Below are 27,645 nucleotides of genomic sequence, written 5' to 3'. Positions count from 1 at the left end.
TTTGGCAATTGAACTATTTTCAATCTACAACCAGTATATCTCAAAAGTTCATTAGGGCAAAGTTTTCCTCATTTTCTTTTTTACTGTCCTTCTCTGAGTCAGCACTGGCAGAACTACTTACTATATTAATAATGAAGGGGCAACCTATGTATTATTATTATTATTATTATTATTATTATTATTATTATTATTATTATTATTAATTATTATTATTACTCATGACTGTTTGCCTGCTTGTAACCTTCAATTAGCCCAAAATGCATCATAGTGCAATTTTTTTTACACAAATCTACTAATGAAAGAATGCATACAAAATCTGGGACTCATTTCTTTACGTTATTGACATTTCAATGATCTTCATCCCGGTTGTGTTCGCAAAATTCTGATCACTTCACATCATAACAGTTAGCAATTGTCATGTGATCATGATCCCACATTCCAGAAGGCCTGCAAGCCTCCACATACTGTGACAGAGAAGAATTGTCATAAAGGCTTGAAAAGTAATAGCCAATACTGTACCCAGAAGCCTACTGGTAACCAGTGCAGCTCATGGAGTAAAGATGCTACAGGAGACCTTATGAGATATACCCATAATTACCAATGCCATTGCATTCTGAACCAACTGTGGCTTCTGAGTGGTTGTCATGGATCATCCTATGTAGAGTGCATTTAGTAGTCAATGTGTGAAGTGACCAAAGTATGATGGTCCATGTAATGACAAAATTGGCACACAAGATAAATTTGTGTTGAAAGTTTTCTTAGCCACATTTGCCATTTGCAGACCAAATTGCATACCATTCCTGAAGGGGAAAGTGCAATCCTATTAAAAACCAAAGATGAAACATTGTCTTGTAATGATTGAGTTTCAGCCAGTTTCTGTCTGTTCAGTTCCCCACAACCTCCAGTCACTGGGAGAAGATTGGCAGCATCCTGTAGTAAATCTGCACTGAAATGTTTCCTTGATTACAATCTGCATATTGATGAAATCGTATTCCAAACTGATTCACAGATTAACAGAGTAGGGAGGGGCATTGTAGGTCATCTAGTCCAACGCCCAGCCCAGGCAGGAGACCCTACACCATTTCTGACAAATGGCAGTCCAGTCTCTTCTTGAAAGCTTCCAGTGACGAAGCTCCCACAACTTCTGAAGGCAACTTCTGTTCCATGGGTTGATTGCTGTCACTGTCAAAAAATTTCTCCTTATTTCCAGGTTGAATCTCTCCTTGTTCAGTTTTTTGTTAATAGCTTCACCTATCAGCATCATACACATGTTTAATAGAAAGGGACAAGAATTAATCCACTCACCAAGGGTGTGAGAAACTTCGACTGGAAACAATTTGACTCAAAGTGACTGAAGCCAACCCCAGAGAGAGGAAGTTCTGATCTCTGCAGAAGCTATCATTTGGTTCCTCATAAGTCTCTTTCTTACTATAGAGATTTTTTGATAGCTTAAAAACTTTATGAAATGAATTGTTTTCAAATGATTGAAGTGGCATAGAAGAATTTGTAATAATTAAATAAGGTGAATCCCCAGTTTGATAATTCAAACAGTCATTTAAGATTAATAGATATTCTTCAATCGAAACATTTATGTCCAGTGGGGGCCAGATTATGCTGTCAATTTTTAAATGTTACATCCATATAATTTATATATTTCTCTTATTAGATGTGTAAGGCAACATTTGCAAGGTGCTAATTTCTACATAGTGCTTGCACTGAACGATCATGTTTGTGCTTAATAAAGATTCTGGTTATTATAAATAAAATCTGAGATACTGTCTATATCCCATTCATTGTAACTTATTTATATATTTAATCAGTTTTAAGGCTACCCACTTTTCATTGATTATTGGATTTTCTCATCAGTTGAACCAGCTAAAAAATATGGAAGGCTCACCTTGTTATTAAATAAGATTATCCGTATAGACATATGCATTACAAAACAAGATAATAGATAATACCAATCTATGAATTTTGTCTTGTTTGCTTAATTGTTGATCCATATGCATTGAAAAGACTGTCATTCATGTAGCTTAAATCTTGGGTTAATTTATTTTAAATATATTAGACTTTTTCCTATGTTAGATTGTGTATTATACATATAGTCTTCGACTTAAAAGTTACAATGGCACTAAAAAAAGTGACTTATGACCATTTTTTACAGGTATGACCTTCATAGCATCCCCATGATCAAAATTCAGATGCTTGGCAATAGGCTCATATTTATGACTGTTGCTCTACTCCCAGGTCATGTGACCACCTTTTTTGCAACCTTCTCACAAGGAAAGTTAATGAGGAAGCCAGATTCACTTAACAAGGGGTTACTCACTTATCAACTGCAATGATTCACTTAACCACGGCAAGAAACATCATAAAGTGGGGTAAAACTCAACATATGTCTCACTTAACTACAGAAATGTTGGGCTCAATTGTGTGCATGTCAAGGACTACCTGTACGAATTGATTTCATTTTATTTTCTCTTATTTCAAACATTATATTCAAAACTAATCAGAAAAAATAATAACAAAACAGGCCAAAGATTGTTTAGTTCCATATTAATTGCATTACATTTCTGTCCCAGTGTTCTTCTTGATGTTTAAGTAGCACAGATGGGAGTTTTTTTTTATTTTATAGCTACAGTTGCCATAACTCTGTGAAATCTGTTGGATAGAGACTTGGGGAGCTCCATGGTTAAATGAGATCTTGAACCTGGCTTTCCCCAGATAGAACCCATCACTAAGATGGTACATTATACATACTATAAAATTTTAGAAATCCGTAGGGTGCTAGTTTCTGTTTAGTATTTCTTTTATGGTAAGTACTAAAGCTATTCAATTATGCAATAGAGAAAATAAAGGTGGTGAAAACAGTATTAGTACTACACACGCACACATATATATTAGTAAAGTTTATCAAAATCACATCAAGCATTTAGTTCAATTTTATAGCTGAACTTGTGCCTAATTGCTCACTTAAACTTATGACTGCCATGTTGTATGTGATAAAAATTTAATCACTGCCCTCAGATATTTAGGTCAGGGACAGTGGTTGAAAAAATACAGAAGAGAACAAATTTGACGGGTGGCAAAATATTTCAGCCAGTGAACACTGATTTATTTATTTAAGGAATGCCTGAGGAAAAATGAATGTGTCTGTATTCTTGTAGGTAAACTGCTGGAAAAAGTAAGTATATTATCTAGAAAGGTTTACAATATAGGTAGTCCTCGACTTATGACCACAACTGAGCCCAAAGTTTCTGTTGCCAAGTGAAACATTTGTTAATTGAGTTTTCCCAATTTTATGAGTTTTCTTGCCACAGTTGTTAAGTGAATCCTTGTAGTTGTTAAATTAGTCAAACTTGTTAAGTGAATATGGCTTCCCCATTGACTTCACTTGTCAGAAGGTCACAAAAGGGGGTCATGTGATCTCAGGACACTGCAACTGTCATAAATATGTGTCAATTGCCAAGCCTCTAAATTCTGATCACATGACCATGGGGATGCTACAATGGTTATTTAGTGTGAAAACTGGTCATAAGCCACTTTTTTCAGTGCTGTTGCAACTTTGAACAGTTACTAAATGAACTACCTGTATCAATTTTTTTACGGTACGGCCATAATTGAGCCCAAAATGGTAATCAAAAGTTACTGCAGTCATTAAATAGGACACCATGTGACCGAATATGTTTTTTTTTTTTGCAGCAGTTGTTAAGCAAATGCTGTGATCATTAAATGAATGCAGTGATCTTACATGAACCTATTTTACCCAATGGGAATTTTTCTGTTAGAAACTGGAAGTATATGCTGGAAATCATTAAAAATTGCAGTCACAGAACTGTGGGATGCTGCAATTGAGTGTAAAGGTGAACCAGTTGCCAAGAGTCCAAAATGCAATCACATGACCTTGGGTGTGTGCGTAAATCCATTGTAACTTCAAAATAATGTGATACGTTGGGGAAGAGGTCTGTCGTAACTTTGAACAACCACTAAGCAACCAGTCATAAATTGATGACTACCTGTAAAATTTTTAAAACAACGTAAAAAACTTACATAAACAAATACAGATAAAGAAAAGAAAGAGAAGAAGAAAGAAAAGTCAAAAGTACAGAAAAACAATACAAAATAGAAAAAAAGTTTCCATTTTTCAGAAAATTTTAAGTATGGGTACAAGATTATGTTTTACACTATGATTAAAATAGTTATCTTTTTCTATTAACCAACATAAAATTTCAATGGCCAAATTCTAAATCAAAACCACCATCTATAAGGGGGTTCCGTTCATCTATAAATGTAATTATTTTTTCTTTGATCAAGGAAATTAATTTAGCTATTGCTGCAAGTTTCATCATCTTCACCAATCATTCCTATATTGTCAAACATTTCCACTTTTGAGCATATAATAATCATGTTGCAGTCATCATATAAAAAGAAAAGCCCATGGTTTTTTTTTCTAGTTGCCTGTCTATTATTCCTAAAAGAAAAGCTTCTGGTTTTAATTGTACTTTACTCTTTAAAATCTGAATGAATATTTGTATCCAATTATTTATAGCTTTTTTACATATTCACGAAACATGATAGAATATCCCTTCTTGTAGTTCATGTCTAACAAAGGTTCAAGGTAATTTCATACATTCTGAAAAATTTCTCTAGTGACAGGTACCAACAATACATCATTTTGTGAAAAAAATCTTTTTAAAAGTAGAATATAATTGTAAATATTTAACTCATTGTTTCCTCCTCCCCTATAAATTTAGATGTATTTTCTACCATTGTTTAGATGTAGATCAGTTGTCAAAGCAAGTATTGTTTAAAATATAAATAAAATTCTAGGTAAAACATTTCATCTTAATCACCTAAATTCTACCTAACAGTGACGATTGTAGTTTATTTCATTTTGACATATCTTTCTAAACTTTATTCCATGTGTGTTAACGTAGTTATTTTGAAGTAACATACAATTCATAGTTTTCATAATTATGACACTGGAGTATTTTATCCTCTTTAAGATTCTTCTGAATCTTAAAACCTAATCTCCATTTGAAAGAACTATACATATATTTTTTATAAACCAACGCCCTCTCCCCTGGATTATGATTTGAAAAAGCCTTTGGTGAGACCTCTACCTTACACATTTTAGTAGTCAAGCTTTTTGAAAACTTTAAGGATCAGCACTGCCTAATGATTGGGGAAGAGACAGCTGGCCCTTAACTCCTATTGTGTAGGTCCCATAGGTTTGGTGCTTTCTTTTGAACATCTATATGAGGACCTTGGATGAGGTGAGTCAAGTATCATCAGTATACTAATGACAATTATATATCTCCTTACCTGGTGAATTAACTAATACTGTAAATACCTTATCCCATGGTTTGGACACTGTGGAGATCAGGATGGGCAACAAAAGGCTTCAGCTAAACCCTATCAAGTTCAAGTGGCTCTGGATTTTGGAGCCTACTAGATCAAGAACTATGCTCTCTTTGGTGTTGGCTTTCTGACTGTTCCAGAAAGACCAAGTGCACATTCTAGGGATCAGTCCTCCTAGATTCCTGCTGAATAAGCAGGTGGCAGTTGTGGCTAGGAGGGTATCTGCACAACTCCATCTTGTTCACCAGCTGCACCAATAGTGGGATTCAATTTTTTTTTACTACTGGTTCTTGTGGGCGTGGCTTGATGGGCGTGGCAGGGGAAGGATACTGTAAAATCTCCAGTCAGAAGTGGGATTTGCTGGTTCTCCGAACTACTCAAAATGTCTGCTACCGGTTCTCCAGAACTGGTCAGAACCTGCTGAATGCCACCTCTGAGCTGCACCCATTCCTGGATTGGCAGATTCTTCTTATAGTCACTTATGCTTAGTCAGCATATGCACATAAAGACTATCAAAATTCATAAATCCAATAATAACAAATCAAATACCAATAGAACAGAATGTAGAGTGGGATTATGTGGGAACTATGATTCTTTGTTCTTTGTGTACGTGGTAGGATGCGAAGTGTCTTCTTTTCATGAGAGACCACCACAGGATTAAATTGTGGGGTCTTTGGTGCTTGGTTGTTTTCCTGCAGACATTTCATTACCCAACTATGAAATATAATCCGTACTAGAAGGGAGTGGGGATCACTGCCTGTTTATAAAAGTGGCTTTCCCGATCTGTTGGTGGAAGGCTTCTTGGTGGCACTGTGGTGCATATAGATTGCTGGTGAAGAGATATTTTGGTCTTTTATTTTCCTTTTTGACTGGGTTTTATTGAACTTGGACATGTCACAGAGGGTAGCGAATATTCCATCAACTCCCTACTATAATGATTTGATGTAATCAAAGTCTTACATTAAGTTCCTTCACTCCTCCTGAGAAGCATAGTAAGAGATTGCATGGCGTCAAATTTATCTCCTTCCTTCAGCTGATGGATTTTCCCCCTGAAGAATATTATTGGTAGCACTGTTATCAGAAACAGGGCTGGATGTATCCTCCTGGTTCTGCCTTGGCAAGCTTCCAGGAGTTAGGAGGGGGGGTGGGCATAGATATTTTGAAATACTCTAGTTGGCACAATTCCAAAGCTCTGTAGAAAGTGCTCGAGTCTTAAGAGCATTTAGGGTAGTACTGGTTGTTGAAACAATAGCACAAGCCTCTTAAAGCCTTGGCAAGACAGAAGCCATGTCATCTCTGTAAGTTTGGTCTGTATTACTTTACACCTAAGGAACTGTGGCAGAAATTTCAGGAAGGCCCTTTTTTATGTTCCATCTTTGAATATTTGCATGGATCATTTCTGTATATAACATGGTTTTCCTCAATTGAAGTACATATATTTCACAGGGTCTTCTGATGCTAAAATTTGATTTTGCTTATCAGTTGTACTGGACTATGATATAGTGCTCATGCCTTGCGGGGGGGGGAGATTCTCCCCTTTATTACCATTCTTACCAGTTGTCTCACCTTCCTTTCCAAGGCTAGGGAATATTTCTTCTTCTAGCATTTTTATTTCCTCTAGGTTCTTATTGGCCTCTGTTAGCTGATCCAATATAGATATGACTTTGTGGGCAGTAAGTAGTCACGAAGGACAAATCTGCATTCACTCTAATGAGTTTCAGTTTAAATCCATTTCATTGGTCTCAGATTCCATTCCAGCTACTTCTCCCTTTTTGTCTACTACTGTTAAATCCCCATCAGAGGATAAGAGCTTGTCAGAGTCGTAGTCAAATAAGGTGTGATACTTATCAATTCTTGACTTAAGAGGCAAGGTAGACTTACATGCCTTCTTTTTGTTGTTAAGATAGCCATGGGTTTGGGGGTTTTTTTGGGGGGGAGGTTTCTTATTGTCTTTCAGTTGCTTTGAACTTTTTCTAGGACACTTCTTGTTGCAGCTCTTTGTGGCTGCTTTTGTCATGTTGTGTTCTTATTCCTTCCAGGCATGTGAGCATTCATGGTCTCTCACTTCTGACACTTAATAAAATATAATAGTCTAAAATTCATAAAACTTGTAAAACTAAAACATCAAATATAAAATGCACAATGGGGAGAAGAGCTGTGAGTTAAAAGATGATTTATAGGATAGGATAGGATAATAATAGGATAACAAATAGTACAAAAGCATGAGGAGGTAGGTGAAGAATGCCTTTTATATGATATTCAAAAAGGGCTTGTTCTACAATGCAATAATAATGTCTGACGCTAAACAGCTTCAAATGTGCTGTTTTTACACTGAGTTAAATATTCAGAGTGCAGTATTGACTTTTGAAAGTCCATAAATAGATACAGTGGAAAAGGGAACATCCTCGCTCCCTTTTTCAATCTGTTTTCAAAACAGTTGGGATTTTTGGATTATTTTTCTTTAACTGTTCTTCAAAAAATGATACCAAGAAACCTCTTCTGGTATTTGCTGGATATATTAATTGCATTAGTGTTTAACTAATAGGAACACTATTAATTCAGAGTGCCATAGTTGATAAGAAGAACAGAATGTGTGAAACACTCTTGATTCTCCTGGTTGGAGAAGGGTACAAGCTATTTTGTGGTAATATACTGTTGAATGATGACCATAGATCGGCTGAAAGCCAAAATAATTTAGGGCTGGGGTTATTTATTTGAATAAATGATTATTCAAACACTCATTTGGCGTTTTAGCTGCTAGAAATAATTAGTTCTGGTGCACGCTATTAACATAAGCTTCAAAAGAAAGAGTATCAGCAAAAATATGTAATGACAAGTAGAGTAGCAAAATAGTAATCTTGACTCAAATTATTTTTGTACAAATATACATCCATGTATGCATGCCGTACATAATTACACACATACACGTGTGTGTATATATGTATATAACAATAGTTGAAGTTGCATTAAGAGAGTAGGGATTCTAAATGTAATATATGAGTATATCATGCAAATTGAATAACTGCAAAAAATGCAAATCAAGTTGATTAAAAATGCAGATCAGACAATTTTGTAGATATTTGGGTTAGCTTTTGCTATTGTGTGTAAAGCGCAATATGTTTCATAATCAAGGGAAGTTGTTTGCATTATTATTTCAATATCATTTGAGTCACTCCTTTTGGGGAAAGGACCATTGTTCTGTTGTTAATCATATGTCTAGGTCCCATAGCCAATAATTAGCAATTTTGTTATAATGAAAACAAATGCTCATTTGTAAATGTAAATGCAAATCAGAATCAGTGAGGCTGTGGGGATCTGGATGGGGAACATTGTGTTCCTGTTAAGATTCAAGAACTATTTTCACAAATCTGGCTATGCATAATATTGATTTATTATATGCTGTTAGGTCAGTATTGAGTTCTGGTGACCACATAGATTTTCTCTTTGAGGGTTTGACCCCTCCTGTCTTTCAGGTGTTCCAATCATATGGCTATTGCTGATGTAATTGAATCATTCAGTCTTGCCATTGTTTATCCTCTTCTCTTTCCTTCTACCTTTCCCAATGTTACTGAGAGCAAGTTGGTGTAGAGGTTATGGTGCTGGCCTAGAAACATAGAGACTATCTAGACCCACCTTATTCATGAGATCCAGTTGGGTGACTATGGCCAGTCATCCACTGTCAGCCCAACCCACCTTACAGGTTGTTTTGGAAAAATAGGAGTCAGGAGTATTACATATATTCTCTGCATTGAGTTATATACAGGTAGCCCTCAATTTACAACTATTTGTATAGTGACCATTCAAAGTTATAAAAGCACTGAAAAAAGTGACTTACAATCAGTAATCTCACTTACAATCTTTGCAACATCCCCTTGGTCATGTGATCCACATTTAGGCACTAGGCAGCCAAAACCATAGCATAAGATTATTGACATTTCTTCCTCCAGTTTTAAATCCTGCTTATCTTCTTCCAGCACCTTGGTTTGATTTGATTGTTTGGTTTTATATTATGTCTTATACAGCCCAATTTGGTTTGTGAACAGTAATTGGCAGAAATCTTTTCCTATGCACATTAGAGATGCACGGACTTAAAAATGCTCAGCAGTGGCTGTGCTGAATGTGGAATTTGAAGCCCATAAATAAATTGCCCAAGTTCAGAAATATTGGTTTCTGCCTTAATGAATACAACATTGTTAGTATTTATACTGGCGTGATATCTTCACAATACTATAATATGTACTGTAATATAATTTGGGAAACCATTGGAATCCAAAGGTGAATATTCATTATGGCTTTCAGTTTAATAAATTTTCATCTTGTTAAGAACCATTTTCTGTTCCTTTTGGTCATTTAGTAGATCCTAGACCTAATGTGATAATAGCTTTGCTCATAACAACAAGGCTTTTCTGTCAGCAATTGTTTACTGCTTCCATGCCCCACAGAAGGTTGGAATAGTTCATCCAATGGTAGAACTGCCATATGAGATCTTTACTGTGCACTTGTCTTTCTAGTTAAAATGTTAATATGCAAAACTCTTTGTAGTAATCCACATATGTTTTGCTTGCTGGCTGACAGAATTACAGTTGACCTCTTGCTTAAAATATCTGGAATGGTTAGCAAATGGGAGTGATGTTATCTGCCAAGGAAAAGATCAAAATAGGCCTTTAAAAGATTAAACTCCAGGATTATTTGAAAGGAGAGGATTTGAGTGCAGTTGATATTTACCAGGGAAAGAAAGAGATATACTGTTTTCCAGTCTATTATCACATTTGTTTAGATACTGACAAAGAATAGATATGCGAATAATGGTAATAGTTCAGATTGAAATGATTCTAAGCGTTCTCACTATGCCTTAGATTTTAGCTCCTGATATATCCCTAATTTACACAAGCTGAGTTCATGAATATTATTTCAAGATTTGTAGTATGCATTCATAGCATCGAAGTATGATCTACTTTGCAGGTATGCAAACAAAGCAAACCTGGGATTTTAGCAAAAGTTCTTACCTTAGCTTGTCTCTCTGTGATTCTGTTTTTATTGTGAATGCTAATCACATCACTCTTATTTATTGCTTGCTTACTTTCAGATATATCCTCACTGTATTAAAATTAAAAGCATACTTTGGATTCCTTGGTTTTATCAGATAGGATTTCTTAAATAAAGTAAAATATTCTGAAGTTAATTAGTAAGCAGATATAATGTCAGAATTGGTCCCCAACGATCACATTTTGAGTGGGCTTCAGTTTTAGGCCATGTGCTTGTTTCAGGTAATCAAATATCAACAACCAAATAGGTCCATGAGCTTAGTTCTATGGTTCACTATAAAAATATGGGAAATATAAAAAGAAAGGAATAGATAATTCTCAGATTAATTATTGCTTTAATATTGCTCTCTGTTAGAATTCATCCACAAATAGGCTTCTTTCTGGCCAAGCTTCAGGGTTCAGGAGTGAATGGCACTGTGTTGCACTGTTTCTCTTCCTTCTTCTGAAGCTGGTTCCAGTTGATGAAGAGGAAAGTGTTACTAGCACACAGGTCCTGATTTCTGGAGTTCTTCAAGGCTCTACATAGCTGCTTAAGACAAAGCTGCTAGGTGAGATCATTCAATGGTACAAGTGAGATATCATCGGTATGCTGGTGATATCTTTACATTTTTTGCACTGGGCTGAACAGGTGATGTGGTGGAAGCTCTGTTCTTGTGTCTGGAGGCTGGGGGAACTTGGATGGGAAAGAACAAGTTTCAATCCAACCCTACTTGGGTTTTTTTGGAACCTCCGGTCCTAGGTAGTTTTCCTTTCTTGTTCTGAATCAGGTTGCACTATCCCAAAAAGAATCCATGTTCAATTTGGGTGTCGTTCTGGGTGGCTTGGATGATTTTTGCACAGCTTTGTGTTATATGCCAATTGCATCCTTTTCTAAACCAAGAGTCCTTCATGTTTTTGTCACCTCCTAAATGGTTATTTCAATTAGGTCTACATGGGTCTGGCCTTGAAAAACACATAGATGCTCCAGCTGATCTTAAATGAGGCAGTTATGGACTCCCCCTGGTGTGCATATGTTACACTTCTGTCCTGTGAGTTGTACTGGTTACCAGTATGCTTCAGAGTGCAATTCACTAGTAGTCATCTGTAAAGACCTTCATGGCATGGGGCCTGGTTATTTATGGAACCACCTCTCCTTGGTTGTTTCTACTCATCCCATCACATCTGGCAGAAAAAGAATGTTAGGGTTCCCTTTGAGGGAGGAGTGTCAACTGGCAGGCCACCGGATACACATGTTATGTCATGGCACCTTCCCTTTAGAATACAATTCTGCCAGAGAGTAGATTAGCCTTGATCCTGCTGGTCTTTTGCAAAGCTCTGTTGTATTCCCAGCATTGGATTGTCAATTAGAGATCAGGGAATGGCTGTTTGAATTGTTTGATTGGTTTTTATCTTATAGGCGGCAAATATATTTTATTTTGATGTTTTTAACTGTTGTTAGTGGCACAGGGTTATCTTGGTGAGATGGATGGTCATATAGATTGAGTGAAACAAATCTGTGATTGGCTGCACAATTAGTTGGATTTTATTCTGGCTCGGAAAATGGAGTAAATATTTAGCATTTAAACTGGTGCTTAAATACAAGAATTTAAACAGGCAAGTGTTTTAATTTCTATCATTTTGTTTGCTATCATGGCCCTTGTTTGATATGTCTCTCAAGCAATTTTTTTAAAGAGATGCCTGTGCATTCTTGGTAATAAAGCTGTATTAGTTTCTGAAAATGTCATTTTATTGGACCTTAATATCAAAGTATATTTAGTTGTCATGCTGTAGTTTGTCCATCTGGCCAAACATAGAAAATGGGATTGCGCTAAGAAAGCACTGTAAACAGTTTCATTGTTAATGATGACTGATCTAATACATTCACAATTAAAATAAACACATTTTCATTCCTTAATCCGTATTGAATAGGCTTTTAAAACCTGAGGAATTATATACCCTCTTTTTAAATTTATTCATATTTTCTAAATGCTATGATTACATTTAAAATAGGTTTTATGGTATTTTGCCTTTCCAAATAAAATTACCCTATATTTATATTAGACTTACAGGATTCCAACAGTTAGAATGTTTGCATAGATATCCCATGTGACTATCTAAAAGAAGGACAGTAACCTTGAAGAAGGAATATAGTATCATGGAAAAAGACTAAAGTACTTTTGATTCTTTAATCCTATAAAATTCATCTCAATACTTAAATATTATTTTTTTTACAGTGAAATCAAATTTATAACAGATTTTTGTGCCTGCATAAAGAAACAGACAGTGATCTTTTTCTGCTACATGTCTGCTTCCTTTTCTTTGCTGTAAATCTGTGCTATAAATGGAACTGAATGAGCTTCACCCAACCACCCACCCAATCCTAAGTCTCAGAAACTTACTGATATGCTAATATTAGAGGAGGGAGAGAAACAGTTGAAGGAAGATGTCTATTAAAAAGAAAAGGGGGATAGCCCATCATTCCTTTCTGAGTAACATGATGAATTGTGGAAACTCTGATTGAAAATTCTAATCACAGCCTTGCAGTCCTTCAGATCTCAACTGCTGACAGTTGATTCACTCCTTTTCATGCCTACTGCTCACACTGCTTATGGTGTCTGTTATGCGTGAATCTATCATTAGCACACAAAGCATTGATGGATTGGTTAGAGTACTTCTGTCCTCAAAACCTGGGAAATGCTTCTTTTTCAGGATTGCAGAGCCTGTATGTGACATCGTCATGAATGAAAGAAGAAAGTAATACAGCATTGGATGTGCCTGCTTGCTGCCCCTAACAAAAAGAGAGAGAGGGGGAGGAGAAAATGATGCATTGTGGGGAAAGTGAGTATATGGCCTGTTTTGACCACGCTAGCAATCAGTTCAGAACAACATTTTCCATAATCAGGGCAAAGTAGCAAAAATATTGGGACTATGACTATTTCACTCAGAAAACAAAAAACTAAACTTCATCCCCTGCTACCAGAAACATATTTAAACATTTGGATTTTCGGAGCAGTTTTCACAACCAGAAAGATTGATTATAATGTAGATGAAGTTTTCTTTTATGAACCTCTGTCTTTTATTTGACTTTACCACCTTCCTATATTTAAAGGCTATGTTTTAGTTACATGCTTTTTTGGTTGATATGCCATGTCTTGGAGAAAACATATTTTGGTTGAGAAGGAAGGTCAGGTGTTCAATCAGAACACTAAAGAATAGGTCATACTATGCTTCACTGCTCTGTCTTGTAATAAATAAATATTCAGAGTTGACAGAAATTTATTTTAAAACTTAGCACTCTGTATTTAATCTAAAAATTCAGCAAGAAAAAAAATATTAAGGAGACTAGGATGCAACATGCAGAACACTTGAGGAACTGCCAAACTGGAATGGATTTATGTTATGTTTTCTCTTATTTACCTACATAGATGCATAGCAAACTTCTTCTTTTTTTTTTTTTTTTAAAAAAAGGAATTTCCATCATTTACGAATAGTCTGAATGTTTGTAACAGCTTATGGATCATCAGTGGTTGGAAATATACGCTTATCAGAAGCAGACTACAGTATTGTCTTATGAACATCAGTACAATATTGTCTTATGAACACAAACACTTTTCTTGATGCCTATCAAGCTTCATACCTCCATAACTTTATTATTTTTTATTCTTAAGTTGGCATATATAAGTGGGAAGCAAGGGTGCTGCAGAGTAAAGTAAAGCACAGCCTATAGCATAATATTTATTTAAAATAATTCTTCTTGGCCTCACCTAGCCCCCCCACAGCCTATATGAAGTATTAAAGTGCTAACAATTTTTTAGAATTATGTCCACATGACAGGAGAAAAAAAAAGGCCTCCTATATGTCTCATGTGATAAAGGAAGTGACAGGAACCTGTCTTTTGGAAGATGTGATTTTTGTGACTAGGCTTGCCTTTCACGGCAATCATTTTATAAATAGTCAAGGACTTCTGATAATAGCCATTTTGATAAAATAGCCAAGGTGTGTGCTCTGAAAATTCCATTGGGTTATACAAGTAGGCCTTGACACAACCATAATTTGGGCCACATCTTCTGCGGTTAAGTGATGCAGGTATTAAGTGAGTCATGCCTGATTTTTCAACTTTTTCTGCTGTTGTTGTTAAGCAAATCACACAATCATTAAGTGAATCCATCTTCCTCCATTGCTTTTGCTTGTTGGAAGCCACTTGGAAAGATCACAAAGGGCAAACAAAGGGCCAAGGGTCACTGCAACCATCATAAATGCATGCTGGTTGCCAAGCAACTGAATTTTGGTCATGGGACTATTTTCAAAGACCAACCAGTCACTTTTTTCTGTACCATTGTAACTTTGAATATTTGTTAAATGAATGTTTGTAAATCAAGAACTATTTAATAAAGGCTAGCTCCTGTCTATGCATCCACTAGAACAGAATATGTTCATGGTAGGAATAGAGGAAATGAAGATGAACTATATAAAGAAGTAGAGCTATTAGTAAGAAATACGGTTTTATGGTATATTAATGACTCACAGATTTACAGGTAATATGGTAAAGGTTTCCCTGTCAGTCATTTCTCACTCCAGGGCATGGTGCTCCTCTCCATTTCTTGGCTGAGGGAGCGAGCATTGTCCCAAGAAAATTTCCTTGGTCATGTGACCAGCATGAGTATATGCCAAAAGTGCACAGAACGCTGTTACCTTCCCACTGAAATGATTCCTATTAATCTGGTCATGTTTGCACACTTTCAAACTACTAGATGGGCACGAGCCAGTGCAAATAACAGGAGTTCACTCCGTTGCGTGGTGCTTGCGTCTTGAACATGGTCTGTCAGCTCTCCAGCTGACAAGCTCAGCATCTTTAACCACACTGAACCATCAGGTCTCTATTTACAGATAGATTTTGACATGTGACTATTCATTCAGTGACGGTATGCAAATGCATTTGAAAGAGGCAGTAGCAAGTGCCTTTCCTCCATCCTCTTCTCCCTGCATTTAAGAGGAAGAAGATGATGAAGAGAATGCAATTAAGGATGGCTTTTAGCCAGGTCACTGGCACATTTATTTATAGTCATTTACTAATTGCAGTATATACATGTATTATAATAACTTCTTGTAATTACAAATAATATATGTAGTCTCATATGTCAACTTGCCAGTGGTGGAAGCCTTTTGTGGGGGGGGGGGGTTTTAGAAGCGCCTCAGCACCCTTGCCAACAAGAATCCAGAGTCTCCAGTCGAAGGGGAACCGCCTCATCCGCCGCCCAGCCACATCGTACCCAGCGACCAGTCTGCACCAGCAGTCGTTCCGGTCAGCCCAAACTCGGACAACAGCGCCGAGAGGTTGACCAGCCTGATCCAACCCACGAGCTGCGACCCCAGTAACCAACCGGTGGTTCCCGAGGATGCCCAGTCCAGAGAGAGTGTTGGCGACACTATGCCGGCTCGACCATCACAGACTGGTACCGAACAGACAGACAATGTTCGAGTTGCGCCGTTCGAGGCGCCAACACAAACCCCGTCTACCTCAAGGACTATGCATGTTCGCATCTGGGGGAAGGGTGTTTATGTCCTGAGGACTCAAGGAGTTCTCACTCAGGTCCCACTCACTTTACGTGGGCGTTATTCCCCCCATTCCCATTGGTTGGCTCTCCCCAGCAGCCAGCTATAAAAGCAGGCTGCGGGGTCCAACTGGCTGCTGATTGCTGCGAGCCAGTTCCAGGCTTGGCAAGCACGGTCAGCCCTTTATTGTAAAATAAAGTATTGTTGCACTCATGCTCTGGTTCAGCCTCTCATTGCTCAAACAAAACATTTGCCATATTGTAAATGTAAATTCACTTTAAAATTCTCTTGGAACATGGAATAGGAAGCTGTTTATAAATAAGAATAGTTTCCATTAGCCTCAATGTGTGATAAACATTATATTTTATTTTGATGCATTTGAAACAGAGGCATATGTGGCTGTATATGCACAATGCTCAATGATTGCGTGTAACAAAATATCTTACTTGGAGGCTCCTCCCATCTAGAAAATACAACAAAAATGAACAAGCATTAATCATGTAGGGTATGAGAACACATTCTGTAGTATCTTTGATTATCTGAATTATTCTGCCCAAATTTTAGGATTAGCAATGGAAAATCTTTATAATTGATGATAGTTACATAAATAAATATATGGAGCCAAGCTTATTGAAAGATAGTCTCACAGTAGTATATAAACTTAGCATCAGCAATCACATTTTAAGAAAATACTCAAAACTCATTTTTGGCAATCTTTTCTTCACAGGTTTTTATCTTAGGTTCTAAATGGAACGTTAGTATTTATGTCACTGCTATCTGGATTATATATTCATTAATTTATAAATGTTTATTACTGTTTTTCCTTTTTTAAAAAAATAGTATTATATTTTAAAAACTGTCTTGGAAATGATTTTACCTTTATGTATCTCACATGGCTTCCTTTTGAGATAAGCAGTAAGTAAGCCAAATAAATTAAAGTTATGTGGTGAGGAAAAAAGAAAAGGAGACAGGAAAACAAAATTTACATTAATATAACTCAACACTCATCTTCATGCCTTTTTGTCCTTGAAAGTCCCCCATATAGCATTTTTAATGTTACCTTCATTGTATACATATCATATTCTGTGCACAAAATGAATTGAATTCAGCAACCAATTATGAGCTCCATATTAACTCAAGACATTCCATAAATAATGCCTATTGATTTTATCATATACAGGTAGTTCTTGACTTATGACTATAACTGAGCCCAACATCTCCGTTGCTAAGCAGGAACAGTTGTTAAATGAGTTTGGCCCCATTTTATGACCTTTCTTGCCACAATTGTTAAGTAAATCAATGCAGTGGTTAAGTTTCCAGCTGACAAACTTAGCATTTTTAACCACTCAGCCATTACGCCCCCTTTAAAAAACTTTATACCACATGAATAATGGATTATCATTTGAAAGTTTTCTTGCTACATCATGCTTTAAAGGAGTAGATAAAAATCAAGTTCAAGTAAAGGAGAAAACAAGTTTACACATTCTGATTGCATGAAGAATGAATTGTTAAACATAAACATTAAATGGTTATGAATAATATGCAATGAAACTTGCACAAGTTTACTTTGTCTATAAATCTGTTGACTATTGATTATTTTTACATTTATTATTTTCTTACAAATTTAAAATTCATGTGTTTTCAGATTTATTTTGTAACATAAATATCACTTAACCATACAATTTTTCCTGTTCTGGTGCTAATATTTTTTAAGTTGCATAGATATGGGATTGTATTAAAATTAGAATTTGTGATAAATTTCTAAAATTCCTTTGGGTAGTGATGGAATATAAAAGTTTTTCAAATTCAAAAAAGAGAACACTAAGCTATATTTAGCAAATTATATGTTATATAGCTAAATAGAACAAACAAGAATGCATAATTTTAAAAGTTACTATGTCACCATGATTTCTGTTTATGCTTCTTTCTGGTCTTGTTTCAATCAAGTATTGAAGTTAATATATTTCTGAGTGTGATTTGGGTTTATATGTATCAATTTTGTAAATAGCATGCTTCTCTTAGGCTTTTTTCTTCTTCCATAATCAAAACTATCATTTAAAAGAATAGGATAATATTTTGGAGGTGCCTAGCTTAAATCTGATGGGGCTAAAATTTTTTAGAAGCCTTCTATGTCTTAGTTGCATTACATTCATTTTCATTCTGTTCTGCTAAAAAGTATAGCAATTTCAAGTTTTTTGAAGTATCCCAAATAGTTATGGTTATGAAGGTTAAATGAAAAGTTATGTTCCAATGTTATGAATTACCACAGATGGCAGTAATGAAGCTGGAAGCTTCGACATGTTCTTTGGCATATCTTCTTTCACTTAGTTGTTAGGAAGTTGTTGTGAGAAAAGGGCATATTTCTACTATTTGTGAAGTGATCATTTTGCTTTAAGCAATAAGCAATGGTGACTAAATTTACTCGAAGTACAGGTGGTTATAGTGATGTGGTAATGTGAATAATGTGTGTCACTGGACCATAAAATATAAAGGTGGTGAATTGGAAAGAGATGATTTGTGAGTTTCAAGAGTAAAATGAATGACTTGTGTCAGCAGTTAACAAGTTTCACAAGAGAAAGGTTGATGAACTAATTAAGAGCAATTGATGGATCACTCAGAGATAAATTGTTGTCAGGCTTGGCACTTCACAGGAACATCTTCTTATTGATGTTCTTTCATGTCAGAAAGTTTACATAAGATAGTTCCTTGAATGCTGATGATCAAGGTGAAAGTTTTGGAATTTAAAATTTGTTATCAAACTATGACAACAAAGGTAAGAAACTTTTTTGCAGCATTGTGACAGACAGAAAAACCGGGTTATGACCCAGAAACACAAGCATCATCATGAAATTTCACCTGAGAAGACAGGAGGGAATCAAGACACAAACTTTGGCAGGAAAACTCACAGCTACAACTTTTTTAGGGATACAGATGGTATTATTTTCACGCGTTCTCTCAATATGGAACCATTATCAATTGAGAGTACTGTACTCAAAACTTTGAATTATTGAGCAGCATTTGGAAGCACATGAAGGACATTTGAGAATACTGCTCAAATACCTTAACTTCATGAGCCTCCCAAGAGATAATTGTAAAGTCTCATTATCTTTCACAACTTCCCATATAATCCAGACTTGGAATCATATAATTTCCACTTTCTCTCAAAATTGAAGGAATATATTCATGGACTAAATGTTTGATTGAAATCAAGAATTTGAAAGAAATTGATTGAAGAAAGTGTGGTGTTCTTTCATGATTACTTTGATAAGCTTGTTCATCATAGACAGAACTATGTTGAAAATGATGGTGATTAGTGGAAAAGTAAAAAGAGATAACATAGAAAGCTAATTTCAAGGATTATTTTACTGTTTATTCAAATGTTCCCATTTAAACTAAAGTTGTAGGGATAGAGGTATTCCTTTTGATTCTTGCATGTTTTCCTTTTCTTGCATTTTTAATTCTGCTACAAAATAAAAACTTACGGAATACATATCAATAATTTTTTGCACTGATGAGTCTGAATAAAATATTTCAGGCAAAAGCTAACCATTAAAAGGTCTCATATTAAAAGTGAAACAATATTATGGAAATATGAATAGTTTTAATATAAATAGGCATACATTCCAATTCAGTTTTTAGACAGCACATTTCTCTCCTGGAGATGCAAAAGAGTATTGCTTATTCATCACTAGTAAAATGGGTAATGATATTTCTAGGTAATATTGATTTTCCTAATAAGTCTCATCAGACAACTCATTACTGGGCTCCATAAACTTCTCTTTTTCCAATGTGCATATGTTCCTCCAATTCTGTAGCTTTGCTCTTTTAATTCTCCTAGGCTTCCCTTAAGAATAAGGAATGCCTATGGCCTTTTCCTGCCTGCTTTCGTGGTTCAATACTTGGAACGGAATTAATTTAATGCAAGTAGACATTGGCATATGGAAATGAGATTGCATATACAATGCAAGCATTGAACAGTTGGTCACAGGTGGTCACAACTTCTGAATCTGGAAGGATTACAGTAGTGACCTAAGGTGAAAGGTTGTAGATCTCATTACAGATTGCCTGACCAATCATTTCCATTAAAAGGTTTTTTTTAATTACTTTTTTAATTTAAAATTTTAATGTGAGAATGTTTGGGTGCTTGTGAAATTACATGTCCTTATAGAAATTTAAGGGCAAAAAATCTCTAACAAAGCATATATTAAATGGTAGGGGTACATATACTTTGTCCATGCTTCTCAGTATGCACTAGTTCATGATATTTCAAAACATGCGTGCAAAAATGGTTGTTTCATTATTTAGAATCCATGTCATCTAACAACCATTTGATGCATTGAACTACATCATGTTAACTATAAACACTGATTCGCAAATCAGTTTGGTTGGATTCATACATGCTGCTTGGCCAGAGTTATTTCTGGTACAATTATGTGTGAATCAGCTCAATTCAGTAAGTCAAATTTCTTTAAATCATCTTCCTAAATCTGGTGTTCCTCAGATGTCATAAGGTACAAAGGAATTATAAAGTCTAGGAAATCTAGAAAGCCCCCGACAGAGAGAAAGCTCTCCTAAGTCATAAATATCAAAATTTGTGGAGATTTTTGTGTCAGAAAAGTATGCCTAAATATTGTTATTATTTGTGAGTTTACACACTGAAGTAATTTTAAATGTTTGTTCCTAGACTCTGGAACTCCCAAAAGACATCTGTTTATCTTGCTCTGAAGACCTATTTAATGATCTTCTGTCAAGCTGTGCAGAGTAGGCTTTTGTTCTGTTAAGTTGAATTGTGCTGCATCAATTATACGTTTTCTGTCTCTGAAGATGGAGTTAGTTATATGCTGTTTATTATCTACTTAGATATTATCTATTTCCTTCTGTGACAAAGTATAAGCCAATGTTGCTGAGAAAATACTGTGTATGCAGGCTTGTTTTGCTATAGTGGTTTTGGCTCTGAATTCTGATTAATGTGTTATTAAATGGGAATCACTATGCATACAGATCTTATTCAAGCTTGTAATTTGGTCATGCTACAGATGATTCAGATTTTAGATATGCATGTGTGTGTATGTGCGTGTGCACGCACAGACAGACACACACACACAAGATCTGTAATTCCATTACTTTGTGAGTTAAACCTGCTGGTGGGTATGAGGCCACTTTGAGACCATTCCATGTGGTAACAAACTCAGAATTAATTCATAATATTATTTTGGATTATTTATTAGCTTTCTCTGTCTAGTTTACACAGGGATGGGATCCGACCAGTATAACTACTGGTTCTGCTGCTCTGCATTGCCCACGCATGCGCGAGTCATGCAAGTGCAATTTACGACCTGCTGAGCTGCGTGGATAGCTGAGCAGCGCTGTGTGCGGGTGTGCAGCAGTTGGAAAAGCCCTTTTTTCCTGCTTTTTCGACCACAGCTGTTTTGCGCAAAGCAGCTGCGGTTGAAACAGCAGGAAATAAAGGACAGGTAAGAGCTGCTCTTCAGAGCTACCGGTTCTGTAGAGCCGGACAGAACCAGTAGAATCCCACCCCTGAGTTTACAGTCCTAGTTCTATTCAGGACTGGTGCTACTTAGATTTTTTTATCAGCTAGAATAGTTGATCTGTAATGCTGTTCTTACGATTTGTAATTTTTATCAATGCTTTCAGTATATTCTTATTTATGTCTGATTTGGGAATTTGAGGTTTTTATTGAATAGATAAATTTGTTTTTGTTATCTTATGTTTTTTTTTTCCTGTAGCCCAGGATATAGTATTAAATACATATTATAAGTCCACAAACTATACAGTGAAGGCTAGAATATTCTGTGACTTGTACTAATTGCATGTAGCAATTAGATAGTTCTTAGATATTTGAACCAGCTCACTGGGTTTAATTAATCCTGCATGCATAATATATTACTAGGCACTTATGCAAACTTTCATGCAGAGTTATGATTGTAACTTGATCCCACATGTTGAAATGGGACTCATATATTTGCAGAGTGGGAATTAATCTTTTTTTAAGAGCTAGAGGGAATTATTTCAGCTATTTTCAAATATTAAGTCCCAACCTTTGCTGTGAATTGTGAAAATAGGTATACCAACATCTTGAATCGAGTGACCTTTGAATAAGAGTCAGAAAGGAGCAAAGTTCAGCCCAGCCATCTGTGCCTCTATATTTGTGGTACAAAACTTCATTTCTGTTTGCTGCCCTAGATCTATTAAGAAGCTAGGCTTATCCTCCTTAAATTCAGCCTGTTATATATTTACATAAAACATGAAAGTCAGTGAGATTTCAGCAGTACAAACTAAGATTCAGTTTGCTTTGAGTCATGTTCAACTAACTGCCGATAATTTCATGGACAAGCCCATGTAATTTTCTTGGCAGCAGTACTGAAATATTTTGCCACTACTGTGTTCTAGAATAGATACAATACCCAACTTGTGTTGTGAATGCTCAGTAATGGCCTTGGGTTATTATAGTGCCAGGTTGTTATCAGGGAGAAAAATAAATCCCGTGCCAGTTTATATTTGCCTTGCATGAGTCAAACTGTGAAACTAATTTAAGAACTTTCACAGTTGGCTTCAATGAAGACTGCCAGTACTTTGATCATATTAAATTGTACATGATTAGTTCCAAAAAGTCCTGGCTTTGATAGTACTCATCAGAATCAGAGTGCCAAAGCTCAATGAATGCTCTGATCAGCTAGCATAAAGGTGACCAATATGTTGAGAGAGTTAATCTTTAAAGCAGAATTAATGCATTTTATATGATAGAATGTGGTCCAGATTCTCAGGAGGGAGGGAATACATTCCAGAGGGACAAGAGACAATTCAGAGAGTTTGTGTGAGAGAAAGAGGGTGAAAACAACTCCTCCTAATAGTTCCAAGAATATATCTTTATGGGAGTGGTAGCCTCCCATATCTTTATGGGTTTGGCAGGTTTCTGGGAATGAGTGAAGAATAATAAGGAAGTCTGCTGGGAAGTATTATAGTGATTGTTGATGCCTGACATCTTAAAAGTATTGGATGCTGGAGGGTAGAAAAATAAATTAACAGTCTCAGATCTTTGTGTTGCTTAGGCATTCTAATTTTTTGGGCATTTGTTTCATGCCATGTTTATATTTATTCTTTTTTCCTGTTTGAAAATACTTTTGGAAAACATCCCAGACACTATTAGCTTCTATCTCATGATTGTGATGATTAAACTTTCACCCACATGTTCTTAATTAGCTGTTTGTTTTCCATACTTTCATTTGCAGACATTCCAAGGAATAAAACTGTTGTTTCTCAGCTGACGTAAAGGATATCCTGAATAATCTAACAATGTAGTAAAAGTTAGCTAGAGTATTATCTGGGTTACTGGAGAAATAGTTTCATCAATTCTGCCTTGGGATGATTATGTATGTCAAAGGAGTGCTGTGCCTTTTTGTCAAGAGGACAAACCACTTAGTTTTAATCTGAAGCTGATGAAAATTATCTGATGGAAACAGGCTTAAACAGCCTATTTTCAAAATCATATTAGAAAAAAAAAACCTGTGTGAGACAATAGGATATGCAATGGGTTTCAATATTAGCCATATACACAGGATATGAATAATTTTCTTTCAATATCTCTCATGACAATATGCTTAAATGCTCTATCTTCTTTCCCTTGCGTAGCTGCAAAACAGAGTGGGAGGACTTGACACCACTAGTTTGGAGTGGCCAGCAGGGGGTGGCCTTCTCGCCACAGCCAACTCTCCTCTGCCAATTCAGTGCCACCATTTCTTCATAGGAAATCTCAATACCAGAATGTTGTTGCAGGGATAAACCTTGAAGAGCCTTGGCACTTAAAAAAAAACCACTTGCAGCACTTTAGAAAAAAAAAACTGGCAGAGTCAGGGGGCTTTAATTAAAAAAAAACTCATAGAGCAGGTGCAGCCCAAGGCTTGGAGGCAATGGTGGGGGGTGTCAAAATAGGAAGCCCCTGCCTGCTGCTGCCTTGCTTCACACAAATCTTAGAAAAGTCAAATGCCTTTTTATTACTTTTAAGAATATTTCTGGTTATGAGGGGATTTTTTGTACAAAAATAAATACTTCACATTGACTGTAGTGTTTTTCAGAGTTTTGGATTGATTTATTATGTGCTGTTAAGTTTTTCTCCATGATGGTAACTCCAAAAGTTGGTCCTTCAGCTATTCTAACATGTCATCTTATTTTTTTCCTTTCTATCTTTCCCAGCATTAGAGCCTTCTCCAAAGAGCTAGGTCTTCACATAAGATGTGAAAAGTACAATAGTTTGAACCTGGCCATTTATGTGTTGAGTGCCTCTAAATTGTTCAGTGAGTCACTGTTCATGTTGACCAGGGCTGTCAAAATCCCAGTCTGCGGGCTGGATACATCACACTCTGGCCACGCCCATGCCCACGTCCAGTTTACCGAAGGGGGAAAAAGTCCCAATACATTATGTGAGTTTGACACCCCTGTTCTTGACTATCCTTCTTCAATATCAAAGTTGAAAACTTCAACAAGCATCTTGTTCTGCTTCTTTCAAGTGGAAAGGCCAAAGCCTATATAAAATAGATACATTTAATAATAAGTTACTATGAAGTTTGTTTGCTTTTTTGTAAAATTCATAATTTGCCGGTTAGCCTGAAGACCTAGTTGGGAGTTCCATACTGGTGAAGGCTGCTGGACTGTACTCCACCTGTACAACTTGCTCTCTGCTCTCCACCCATCCACCTTGTTGTTGTCATATTGATGTATTCTCATTGCTCTCTTTTTTGTTTATTTTATTGTTCTATTATTTTACTTTTGCTTTGTTTATACTCTTTTCATTTCTTCCTTTTTGTTGTTGTAAGCTGCCTAGGATAGCCCCATGATGAGATATGGTAGCAAATAAATTTAACAAACAAACAAATATATTTCTTTATTGGCCAGTTTATTTATTACAACAATTTATTTTATTATTTGTATCATCCTTTTAAGGAAGAAAGGTACATAAAGTTGAAGGTCCTTTGGGTGGTAACATGGATCTCATGATTCTAGGATTTTTAAGATTACTGCTTTCTTGGGAAGGTGGGTTATAGCAGACTAATCTGGCTACCATTCATGAAATATTTACATGATGTATAACTGAGCAGTAAAACAAAGAATTACTATATACAATTGTTACAAATTGTTGTTGTATGCATTCTTTATTCTAGACAAATGCCTACAGGAAACTAATGTATTTGGTTTGCAGAAGAAAACCTTTAGGCTTTAGCTTTTGTAATTATTGTTGTTTAAATAATAAAAAGCATTTCTCTAAGTGCCATCCATCAAAGACTAAAACATTTATTCTAGAAATAATTTTAAATGCCTGGAATAAACAAGAATTGATAGTGAATTTTCAGACTATGGCATATTAAGCCTCATTAAAATGAAAGTGCAAATCCAGTTATGTCGAAGACCATATAAGAATGAGTAGGTCAGCTAGTATTCACAAACAGGACTCCATTTACCTCAAGCAGTTAGCCAACACAAATGAAGAAGCATTTAAATGCCTTGATTTGTGATTGCTACAAGTCTAAGGGAATGAATACAGCGTTGGAAAATAGAAAACATACAATGACAGAAGATTAAAGCTTTCTTGGTATCTTCAAGCTTAAGTTATTTAAGGACTTTTTATAAATCATTCTGTGTGTTGGTGTGTGTATTGGTCAGTGGTGGTATTTGATCAGTTTGGCCCGGTTTTGGTGAGCCAGTAGGAACGATGAGCAGCGGAGACCAAACCATTTCTTTTGCTGCTCTGCTGTTGGGCCCGCCTGGGCTCCCACTTTTATTTGCTGAATTTGAAGTGCAGCTGCTTTGTGCGGCACAGAATAGTGCCGTGCGGCAGTTGGAGAAGCAACCGGGATCATACAGGCTTGCAGGAGGCGAGTTAGAATGCTTCTGCATCTGTGCAAACACCTGTGCGCCTGTGCAAAGTGCACATTTGGCACCACGTGCATGCAAAACGCGCCCACCAAACCACACCCACTGAACTCGTGGCAACAGTATTTGAATCCCACCACTGGTATTGGTGTGTGTGTGTGTGTGTGTGTGTGTGTGTGTGTGTGTATGAATATATACATATATATATATACATATACATATACATGTATGTATGTATGTATGTATGTATGTATGTATACAAACACAATACAGAAGCCTGATGATGGCAGATGAGATTCTGTTGAAACGTTGCTACAACTTTAAAAGCACAACTATAATGATGTGGAAAAATACCCAAACAAAGCTGAATACCATATATATATTTCAGGTCTTTTTTCAGAGAAGCAATAGAGATTGAAAAAAGACCTGAAAGCATGAATAGAAGAGATGATTCCACCAGACTGTCAATTATTTGGAAGCCTGCACTCACAAACAACAAAATCTCCACACCACAAGCCAGGCAAACACCTGGGCACAAACGGATCCCCCCTGATACCTCCAGCTCAAACACACCCCAACCAGGTACCCAGATGAAACCTAGCTTCCTAACAAATGATAGCCATCCATTTACTCAGAGCCAAGCTGCACTAAAAGCCTCCAATACAGGAACACAATGTTGCCAGCCAATCAAGACACAAAAAAGCCACCAAACATAGAGAAGATATTAGAAACACCAATCAAGCAGAACACAGCAAACTCCAAGACCAATAAACACAGACCAAGACTCCCAACCAATCAGGATGAAGAAAAAAACCATTCTGGCACATCAGTAGGCTAGCCCCTACCTAAAACTGAAACAACTATAAAAGTCTGACTCACAGAGGAACACAATACAGAAGCCTGATGATGGCAGATGAGATTCTGCCGAAACGTTGCTATAACTTTAAAAGCACAACTACAACGACGTGGGAAAATACCCGAACAAACCTGAATAACATACATACATACATACATACACACACACACACACACACACACACACACACACACACACACACACATTTAGAATATATATACATTCACATTCAGAAGCTAATGTTCCTTATATCACCTGTAACAATGTTGAAAATCTTTGATTGCTTCACTCTTAATGAATCTTTGAAGCAGACTGAAGTTGAGTAAAGATTCTTTGTAATGCATTGCAATTAGTATTTTAAATATGGCCACAACTTCAGTCACTCTAATCCTCCATTTGTTTCAGAGTTCTTTTAAAATGGATATAGCAAGTAAGAGAATAGTGCTGAGATGGAGTTTAGCCCTTAAAGATATTGAGATAAAAAATTAACATTTGGAGATGATAATTACACAAGGATAATTGGTTGCTAGTTAATTATGCTAAAAAAGCAGAATGAATATAAGTCATCAAAAGAACAATGAAGAAAAAAATGATAAAGTCAGATTATTATCCTGCTGTCATTTGAAATAATCTGGAATGTAAAATCAGGTTTCATAGCAACCTTATATGTTTTTGGAATTACATCTCTTGATATATTTTTATAATATACAGTATATTCATATTCCTAAGAATAGCATAAACCCTTACTACTTATAAAACTAGATTATCAATTAAGTAGTAAGGATTTATATTGTTCTATGGCAAAATATACATATAAGAAATTTCTAATCTGATTTGGAGTAGTGCTTCCCTTCATATACTCTAGTGTAATCATGCACAATTTCCATTAACCGCATTTTGTATTATAATTTCATTAATCTCTGTCTAGATTCTATAGTACAGTAAAAGAGTTGCATCAATCAAATG

At 36.0% G+C, this 27,645-nt stretch overlaps 1 protein-coding gene across 10 annotated transcripts in view; it reads left to right on the top strand.

The window, feature by feature from the left end:
* Positions 1–27,645, top strand: part of DAB1 (DAB adaptor protein 1) — a 726,322-nt gene that overhangs the window by 483,050 nt on the left and 215,627 nt on the right. For all 10 annotated transcript variants that reach the window (XR_015742881.1, XM_087929981.1, XM_087929975.1 and 7 more), the window contains one exon: positions 13,095–13,223. The gene's annotated coding sequence lies outside the window, so the exon portion shown is untranslated. The remainder of the gene's footprint in view (positions 1–13,094; positions 13,224–27,645) is intronic.

The sequence above is a fragment of the Pseudonaja textilis genome, chromosome 3 (assembly GCF_049901715.1).
Source record: "Pseudonaja textilis isolate UNSWEBS1 chromosome 3, rPseTex1.2, whole genome shotgun sequence".
Classification (NCBI taxonomy): domain Eukaryota; kingdom Metazoa; phylum Chordata; class Lepidosauria; order Squamata; family Elapidae; genus Pseudonaja; species Pseudonaja textilis.
This window is presented reverse-complemented; position numbering and strand designations above follow the sequence as displayed.